At 43.1% G+C, this 10,344-nt stretch overlaps 1 pseudogene; it reads left to right on the top strand.

Moving 5' to 3' along the window:
- Nucleotides 1-32: 32 nt before the first annotated feature.
- LOC103713544 lies at nt 33-2,166 on the top strand (annotated as a pseudogene).
- The last annotated feature ends 8,178 nt before the right edge of the window (nt 2,167-10,344 follow it).

The raw sequence follows: 10,344 nt of genomic DNA, 5'->3' as shown, positions 1-10,344 counted from the left end.
TCTCTCCCTTGAACAACTTAGGCTAGTTTTGTTGGTGATGGAGATCATGTTAAGTTGCATGATAGCTATTATTAGTTGCTCACTTTGAGATGGGATCCAGCCCACATCCTAGTGACAGATATTACGACAGATTAATGGCCTCTACTTTTCTTCTTTTCATGATTCACTGAAGAGTTCTGCATGTGTTGGAAAGATCACTCGTTATTTCTTGCAGAAAATATGGTAGCTCATCCACAGGTAAAGCAGTGTAAACAGATGGTCCCTAGACGTGCGGCAGCTCGAATGGCTTTGCACATGTTAGTCAAATTTGGGTATAAAAAATTAATGCTATTATTGCTTCTAATCATCTCTATAGGTCTAGCATAAATGTCAACAGCAAAGAACCAATGGGGTTTTATACAATTGCGTGACACCGGGACAACTAATATGCCTTATATTATACAAGAATGCTTTAGTAACTCAAAAAATCACTCAGCTGGTATGTTGTACTCATTGCTCCCTTTGAATTTGCATTGTGAATGGGGCCACATTATTAAGCAAAATGAATGGTGGAAGATTTTGAGTAACTTTGTTGAGTGATTTTTCGAGTTACCATAGCATTGCTCTATAATATATGACTAGAAAAATGCTTTAATAACTCAAGCAGGAAACTAAAACAGTCACTCAGCTTGTATGTTGTATTCTGTACTAAAGAATGCAGCCCTGGTGCTATGCATGAATCATCATAGAGTGGAGGCATGAGTTATCCTTTTTATTTGTCCTTGGTCAACGTCTTGACAGCCAGAAAAGAACATGCACAACACTATACATGCTGATCGTGCTCGCCATCTTCTCCCAAAGTCAATATCTTCCTCTTCAAATACATCGAACTATTTATGGCTTCTCTTGCTCAATGCCTCTCGACATTCCATGCCTGCCTACGAGCAAAAGCATGCGATGGAAGGTTCTGAAGCCTACAAGGAAGAAGTGAACAGAGATATTGCGGTGGAGGAAGATGTTTGCTGTGAGGAAACCTCATTGTCCTGCCAGCTTTATGACTCCCATTTCCCACCGAACAAGGAGAAGCAAATTTCTGTGGATCCTGCATCAGTCAAGCAACCGGCAAAGGTGGGAGATCGCTTGTCACGGTCACCACCGACTCTGCCGCCACTCGGAAAACCCAAGTTCTTCAGTTTCAGCCTTCCAAGTTCAGCGCTCGCATCACTAGAGTCCGGTTCAGCTACGACGAAAAGCTCCAAGAACTGGAAAATTCCGGCACAGCACCAGCACTCCGCGGCACTATCCCGCTTGACTCTGCAGCAGGGAATGCCCCTTCGCAGGAGCAAGTCTTGCGGTGAGGGGAGATCTTGCGCGCCATCCGATGAGTTCGACATTCCATCCAGAAGACCCAGCATGAAGCTGCATGAAAATGGCATTCGTGTCCTCTATGACTGCACCGACGACGCCGGCAACTGTAAGGATTCTGAAGAGCCTGATCCTCGAGTAGAGGAAAACTTCAAATGTGGGGCCTTGTGCTTGTTCTTGCCAGGTTTCTCCAGGAAGAAACGAGTGCAAGCAAGCCAAGATGAGCAAGGAGACCAGGGAAGCGTCGTCTCAAGAGCAGTTTCTCTTGAAAAATTCGAGTGCGGGTCGTGGTCTTCTGCTGCCATTTTGGATGCTGATGAGGAGGAGGATGGAGCTGGTGAGTCCTACTTCGACTTGCCTCTCGAGCTGATAAGGAGCAGCGCTGACGATGCCGATTCGCCGGTGAAGACAGCTTTTGTTTTCGATAGGGATCGGAAGGGGGTCCTGAAAAAGAGCACGTCAAATTTGTCCCCAGGGAAGTCGCATGAAGCATCGAATCGTCACGTTTGATTTTCCACATCAACCCCTACCTCGTATCCAACATCTCCATCCTCTGCTTGCGTCACGCCACGTTTGCGGAAGGCAAGAGAGGAATTCAATGCATTTTTAGAAGCACAGAGCACGTAAAATTTTGTGCGTCTTTGATCTCAGAGCATCTGAGAATAACAGAATGTATCATCGTGCAGGTTTAATGTACAAGTGAATGCATCTCATTTGCAACCCTGAGTGTTTTTTTTTTTTTTTTGAATACCAGTTCCTGAAATCTACTTTAATCGTTGATATAATTCGTGGAAACTTAATAATTGCTTGGGCATTGGGGTGTTTTCGAAGGCCAAAGGGCTCTGTTTTTTTTTTTTTTTTTTTTCTTTAGCAAAAAAAAAAAGGGCTCTGTTTACTGCCGTGTCTGCTAGCGAGCTACCAAAAGGGTGTCATTGAGGTTGTGCAGAAGGTGGCTTTGTTGGTGTTGGCAAACTCCTCGCAGGTCCCCTGTATCCGCTGGTTATTGGGCGGATGCGTCTCCTACAAACTCGTGGACGCATAGATCTATTTTTCGTGATTTATCTATTTTGGTGTCTGGTGATTTTGGTGATTGTAATCAATGGGATTCTTTTTCCTTTTACTTTGGCAACATAATAGGAACTGTTTCCCTTAATTTATGGGAGCCCTTCCTTCTCCCTCTTCTATAAGAGAAAAGAGAGCTATAGCCCTGCAATAAATAATAAAAAGGTGTGAGGGATTTCTACTGTGGATGTAAGCTTACTACAGCCTAACCACGTTATCTCTTGATCTCTACTTTTTCTCTCTTCCTCCTCCTCCTTTCCATTACAATCTTCTTTAGTTACCTTCATGGTATCAGAGCTTTGATATCACACCCATCCAGTATCATGGTCGATTCCAGCAGCAACACCAGATCGGTTTTGTAATAACTCCAAATTTTTTTTTTTTTTTTATATATAAAAAGGGATAGAATAGTCCTTTAAAATTGATATAAGGGGTAAAATTGGAAGGAATCAAAAGTTAATGGCATAACCGTAGATATGTTGAAGTGTTAGGGGCAAAATGGAAATTTAATAATATTAAAAAAAGGGTGAATAGTATCTTGATGTGATTTAATTGGAGGGTTTGAGCTGGCTTTTGGAATGAAACCGAGAGAAAGAGGGAGGGGGGTTCTCAGGCGTGAAACAGAGGAAAGGAAAGGAAGAAAGGAAAAGGAAAGGAAAGGAAGAAAGGAAGAGGAAGGAGATCCCGGTTGCGCTGCCAGCTGAAGGGAAAAGTGTAGATCTCCTTCCCCTCTATGCAAGGACCTCGATTTCCAAAAAGAAAAAGGTAAATATCCATCCCTATCTAGTCTTTTGATGACATTAGGCTATACAAAGGGTGGATATAGTCTAGAGGGGTCGGATAAGGGTTGTAGAGGTGGTTAAAAGAAGAAGAATCGGATTTTGACAAATTTTTCCGGCACTACGGAAAAACTGTGTCAAAGTCCCAACTTCGGCGAATTATTTAGGGGGACAAACGGCCTCCGATGATGATGCATGTTATCTCTTTGGAATCCTCTATGAGTGTAGAATGTTAGGTAAAAATTTCATCAAATTTGGAGTCTTGAAAGTGGATCAAAACCGGGATGAAGTAACCCACTGTCAGTTCGAGTTACTGTTCATCCGGGTGGAAAATAGGGGATTTCATGCTATAATAGGGTATTAAGCCTAGATCAAGCTAAAAGGGACCTTGTACTCATGCAAGGGAGTCCCTAATACATATAAATGATGAGTTAATTAATAGAAAAAGAAAAAGAGAAAAAAAAAGAAAAGATTTAGGGAACGGGGGAGTTGAATTAATTAAAGTCCCCTATATTATAATTGGCACGTAGATTATAGCCCTTGATACAAAACTAAATGTATTGTAAATGCATGTCACAGTTGGGCAAGAAGCTAGGGAACAAGAGGAAGAAGTTCCCCACTGCCTGCTGTAGATTTTTGGAGGCGTATCAGGGCTGTGCCAGATTGACAGGTGAGTGGGAGTCATGTACTTTGCACCATGAGCATCCTTAATTCATTTTCATGAATGTCGCCTGGTGTGAATTGATTCCACCTGAGCCTATTGATTAATTGTTGTTGTATATTCCTCTATATTTTGATTCTCCATGCTTGATTATTCTGTACATGCATTTGAGGAAACATTGAGAGGAATTACGAGGGGTTGATGAGTAATCAAATTGATTCTGAATTGTGAAATGATTTCTTTTGTAAATTGATTTCATTTCCTCTATTTCAAAGATTTGTAGAGCCTTTTTAATGGTATATTGAGTTGTATTGCACTTCCTTGACCCTCACTCCTAACCCTGATGTTAGTTTATGATTGGGTCATGATCAAGTGAGTGGTAGTCTTGATTATACTCATTTTTAGTAGAGTATTGGGAGGGTGCATTATGGCATTTATGCATGGCTTGGCAGTATTTGCAGGACACCTATAGTCGATGGGGGTTGAACATCGGCCTTTGTGCACATAGTAGCCTTCTGGGTGGGCGGAGCCCAGTCCCTTCCTAGGGGGGACACGGCCCTAGGCGTAGGATCGGCCGGTCCTACGACTTATATTCTGCTTGCCGCCGGGCATAGTAAGACCCCGCGAGGTGCAGTATGGCTTTCCGCGGATGTAGAATTCCCGCGAGGTGCCGTTTAGTATGTAGATGTGAGATGGATTTCTGTTCTGGATACTGGCCAGCATTTACATGATCAGTGTGGTATCTTATCCTGCATATGCATATGACAGTGGGGAGTTGTTGCTGGTTCGCCTGGGGCGTAAAACCCACCTCCCGATAGCTGTCTAGCATTTACATTATCGATATGGTGTCTTATCCTGCATATGCATGTGACAGTGGAGAGTTGTTGCTGGTTCGCCTGGGGCGTAAAACCCACCTCCCGATAGCTGTCTAGCATTTACATTATCGATATGGTGTCTTATCCTGCATATGCATGTGACAGTGGGGAGTTGTTGCTGGTTCGCCTGGGGCGTAAAACCCACCTCCCGACAGCTGTCTAGTGATGATTTACATATTGGTGTGGTGTCATATTCGATATATGCATATGGCAGTAGGGAGTTGTTGCTGGTTCGCCTGGGGCGTAAAACCCACCTCCCGATAGCTGTCTAGTGATGATTTCAGCATATTGACACCTGATTTGTATGTTCCAGCATTATGATCTGTTGAGCATATTCATGAGTAGCATATATGTTTACTTGATTATTCCATATATGCTTCAGATGAGTTGATATTGATTGTGGTGATATTGATGATTTACTCCATATTCTCTATGTTGAGATCATGTTCATCTTGTTATTGATCTTGAGATTTCATCTCGAGCCATGATTATATCTTGTCTCATGTGCATAGTACTCTCTACTCCACTCACTGAGTATTTATATACTCACTCCCCAGTTTGGTGTTTTTGATTGCAGGGCAGGTATTGTATAGAGAGGAGCAGGATTAGTGGTTGCCTGCTAGCTGTGCCGCTCCATAGTATAGTATAATGTAGATAGAGGTTTATACCTTTTGGTGTATTATAAACCTTGTATTGTATATAGTGCATAGTTACAGTCATAGATCCTGTTGTGGATATGGGTTTGACCATGGATGGATTAGGAAGCAGGTATATATATATGTGTGCAGATGAGTTATATGCCTGAGATGATGTATTGCTATATATTGTCTAGGTTTATTATGTGACAGATTATGTGATTGCTGCTCTGACAGGTAGTGTGTTGTATGTATTGAGATAATCCTGACAGGTCACTATAGGAAAAGTGATCATTTTGTGCATGCATCATGCCAAATTTTTTCAAGATTTATTGATGATTGATAGGTAGCAGGGTTCTACGCGGTGGCTGGTGGCCTTATGCCTACCCGCACCCTAGGACCGTCGCGGCGGCCCGCCGGGAATGGGGCGGGGGTCGTGACAAAGCTTGGTATCAGAGCAAAGGTTAAGAAGAGTCCTGTCAGAGTAATAGGATGAGTCAGGATTAAGTATAGGATTATACTATGGAGCATAGGATTTTTCTGTATGTTATTTTATGAGTCATTTACAACTCAGTAAAATATATCATGACTCAGTGTGTAACGACCATCCTCTCTTTTTGACTTTTTTAGAGAGATATAAAGAATACCTCCAAGGAGAGGACCTGCTCGTCCTGGAAGGAAGGAGGATGGAGCCAGATATAGCATTGGATGCGGGTTCTGCACATGTCGAGCCCCAAAGAGAAAAACCTCCTCCTGCTGATAGACGGAGGGTTGATGATCAAGGAGATGTAGGAAGTAGAGATGCATTGATAGAACAGTTACTGGCGGAGAATCAGGCTCTGAGGGAGCAGATTGCTCGGGGGAAATCTCCTGCCCCGTCAGTAGTATCCATCCCACCTCCTGTACCTGTGCCAAGAAGTTTGGCCAGGCAGGCTCTAGATGATGAGGGGATTACTGTACAGGAATTTCTTAGGCTCAGAACCCCGGAGTTTAAGGGGGAAGAAGGTGAAGATCCTCAGAGATTTCTGGAGGAGACTGAAAAGATGATACGGAGACTGCCCTGTTCTGATGCAAGAGCTATAGAACTTGTAGGGCTTACAATGAAGGAAGATGCCTGGGGCTGGTACCAGAGGCACGTGGAGGACAGATTGTACAGTAGGAATCCTCCAACCTGGGAAGAGTTCAGGCAAGCAGTGATGGATGAGTTCTTGTCTCCAGCTGAGAGGAAGAATCGGGCTCTTCAGTTTGAGAGGCTGAAGCAGATGCCCGGAATGAGCGTATCTGAGTACGCTCGTGAGTTCACGAGATTGGGGAAGTATGCTCCTTACATCATCCCCACTGAAGCTGCCAGGATAGAAAGATTCAGGCGGGGTCTGATTTCCCCGCTTTATAATGCAGTACTGGCAGTAGAGGTCCCCACCTTGTCTAGGCTGATTGATAAAGCAAAACAGTGGGAGACCAGAAACAAAGAGGAAAGAGCTGAAAGAGAACAGAAGAAAATGAGTATGGGGAAAGGGCAAAGCAGTAGAAATAGATCTGAGGGAGTAGATCTCTCGGAGGGCCCGACGGAGCAGTCTGTACGCTCAACTCCACCTGCCCCACGTAAGAGGAAATGGAGGAAAAGAGGTCAATCACAAGAAACTTTTCTACCATCAGTACCTCGTCCTCCAGTCACTATAGCCAGAACTGAATCTGGGTTCCAATCATGGCCAGTGTGTGGCATATGTGGGAAGCAGCACCCTGGCAGATGCAGAATGGGCCAGGGAGTGTGCTACAGATGTGGACAGCCGGGTCATTTTGCCAGAGAATGCCTGCAGGGTGCCACCCAGCAGTTTGTGCCTTTGGCATCCTACCCTTCTGTGCAGATGGACAGGCCTAGTAGTAGGGGGCCTGTAGGCAGAGGCAGAGGTCAGACACCAGCATCACAGCAGAGTGTTGGACCATCTCAGCCATCAGCTCCAGTAGGTAGAGGGCAAGGAAGGGTGTTCACGGTAAATCCACAAGAGGCACAGGCATTACATGTAGCTGTGACAGGTATGCTCCTCATTGATAAGATTAAAGTTAGAGTATTATTTAATTCTGGAGCTACCCATTCATTTGTGTCCCTTTATTTTGCTAAAAAGTTAGCTAAGGATAAGATATTAATGCATATTTCCTTAGCTATTAATACATTTGTAGGGGATAGTATAGAAGCGAAGTATGTGTATCCTACCTATGTGGTAGAGATAGAAGGTAAAACACTCCCAATTTATTTGATTTCCAATACCACACCGAGCAGAATATGAAAAGTAAATACACTCACCCCTTTGAGTAAACAGGTAATTTACTCTTTTAAATTCGAGGACGAATTTTATATAAGGAGGGGAGGATGTAATAACCCCAAATTTTTTTTTTTTTTATATATATAAAAAGGGATAGAATAGTCCTTTAAAATTGATATAAGGGGTAAAATTGGAAGGAATCAAAAGTTAATGGCATAACCGTAGATATGTTGAAGTGTTAGGGGCAAAATGGGAATTTAATAATATTAAAAAAAGGGTGAATAGTATCTTGATGTGATTTAATTGGAGGGTTTGAGCTGGCTTTTGGAATGAAACCGAGAGAAAGAGGGAGGGGGGTTCTCAGGCGTGAAACAGAGGAAAGGAAAGGAAGAAAGGAAGAGGAAAGGAAAGGAAGAAAGGAAGAGGAAGGAGATCCCGGTTGCGCTGCCAGCTGAAGGAAAAAGTGTAGATCTCCTTCCCCTCTATGCAAGGACCTCGATTTCCAAAAAGAAAAAGGTAAATATCCATCCCTATCTAGTCTTTTGATGACATTAGGCTATACAAAGGGTGGATATAGTCTAGAGGGGTCGGATAAGGGTTGTAGAGGTGGTTAAAAGAAGAAGAATCGGATTTTGACAAATTTTTCCGGCACTACGGAAAAACTGTGTCAAAGTCCCAACTTCGGCGAATTATTTAGGGGGTCAAACGGCCTCCGATGATGATGCATGTTATCTCTTTGGAATCCTCTATGAGTGTAGAATGTTAGGTAAAAATTTCATCAAATTTGGAGTCTTGAAAGTGGATCAAAACCGGGATGAAGTAACCCACTGTCAGTTCGGGTTACTGTTCATCCGGGTGGAAAATAGGGGATTTCATGCTATAATAGGGTATTAAGCCTAGATCAAGCTAAAAGGGACCTTGTACTCATGCAAGGGAGTCCCTAATACATATAAATGATGAGTTAATTAATAGAAAAAGAAAAAGAGAAAAAAAAAGAAAAGATTTAGGGAACGGGGGAGTTGAATTAATTAAAGTTCCCTATATTATAATTGGCACGTAGATTATAGCCCTTGATACAAAACTAAATGTATTGTAAATGCATGTCACAGTTGGGCAAGAAGCTAGGGAACAAGAGGAAGAAGTTCCCCACTGCCTGCTGTAGATTTTTGGAGGCGTATCAGGGCTGTGCCAGATTGACAGGTGAGTGGGAGTCATGTACTTTGCACCATGAGCATCCTTAATTCATTTTCATGAATGTCGCCAGGTGTGAATTGATTCCACCTGAGCCTATTGATTAATTGTTGTTGTATATTCCTCTATATTTTGATTCTCCATGCTTGATTATTCTGTACATGCATTTGAGGAAACATTGAGAGGAATTACGAGGGGTTGATGAGTAATCAAATTGATTCTGAATTGTGAAATGATTTCTTTTGTAAATTGATTTCATTTCCTCTATTTCAAAGATTTGTAGAGCCTTTTTAATGGTATATTGAGTTGTATTGCACTTCCTTGACCCTCACTCCTAACCCTGATGTTAGTTTATGATTGGGTCATGATCAAGTGAGTGGTAGTCTTGATTATACTCATTTTTAGTAGAGTATTGGGAGGGTGCATTATGGCATTTATGCATGGCTTGGCAGTATTTGCAGGACACCTATAGTCGATGGGGGTTGAACATCGGCCTTTGTGCACATAGTAGCCTTCTGGGTGGGCGGAGCCCAGTCCCTTCCTAGGGGGGGATACGGCCCTAGGCGTAGGATCGGCCGGTCCTACGACTTATATTCTGCTTGCCGCCGGGCATAGTAAGACCCCGCGAGGTGCAGTATGGCTTTCCGCGGATGTAGAATTCCCGCGAGGTGCCGTTTAGTATGTAGATGTGAGATGGATTTCTGTTCTGGATACTGGCCAGCATTTACATGATCAGTGTGGTATCTTATCCTGCATATGCATGTGACAGTGGGGAGTTGTTGCTGGTTCGCCTGGGGCGTAAAACCCACCTCCCGATAGCTGTCTAGCATTTACATTATCGATATGGTGTCTTATCCTGCATATGCATGTGATAGTGGGGAGTTGTTGCTGGTTCGCCGGGGGCGTAAAACCCACCTCCCGATAGCTGTCTAGCATTTACATTATCGATATGGTGTCTTATCCTGCATATGCATGTGACAGTGGGGAGTTGTTGCTGGTTCGCCTGGGGCGTAAAACCCACCTTCCGACAGCTGTCTAGTGATGATTTACATATTGGTGTGGTGTCATATTCGATATATGCATATGGCAGTAGGGAGTTGTTGCTGGTTCGCCTGGGGCGTAAAACCCACCTCCCGATAGCTGTCTAGTGATGATTTCAGTATATTGACACCTGATTTGTATGTTCCAGCATTATGATCTGTTGAGCATATTCATGAGTAGCATATATGTTTACTTGATTATTCCATATATGCTTCAGATGAGTTGATATTGATTGTGGTGATATTGATGATTTACTCCATATTCTCTATGTTGAGATCATGTTCATCTTGTTATTGATCTTGAGATTTCATCTCGAGCCATGATTATATCTTGTCTCATGTGCATAGTACTCTCTACTCCACTCACTGAGTATTTATATACTCACTCCCCAGTTTGGTGTTTTTGATTGCAGGGCAGGTATTGTATAGAGAGGAGCAGGATTAGTGGTTGCCTGCTAGCTGTGCCGCTCCATAGTATAGTATAATGTAGATAGAG

This window comes from Phoenix dactylifera, unplaced genomic scaffold, assembly GCF_009389715.1.
Source record: "Phoenix dactylifera cultivar Barhee BC4 unplaced genomic scaffold, palm_55x_up_171113_PBpolish2nd_filt_p 000089F, whole genome shotgun sequence".
Classification (NCBI taxonomy): Eukaryota; Viridiplantae; Streptophyta; class Magnoliopsida; order Arecales; family Arecaceae; genus Phoenix; species Phoenix dactylifera.
This window is presented reverse-complemented; position numbering and strand designations above follow the sequence as displayed.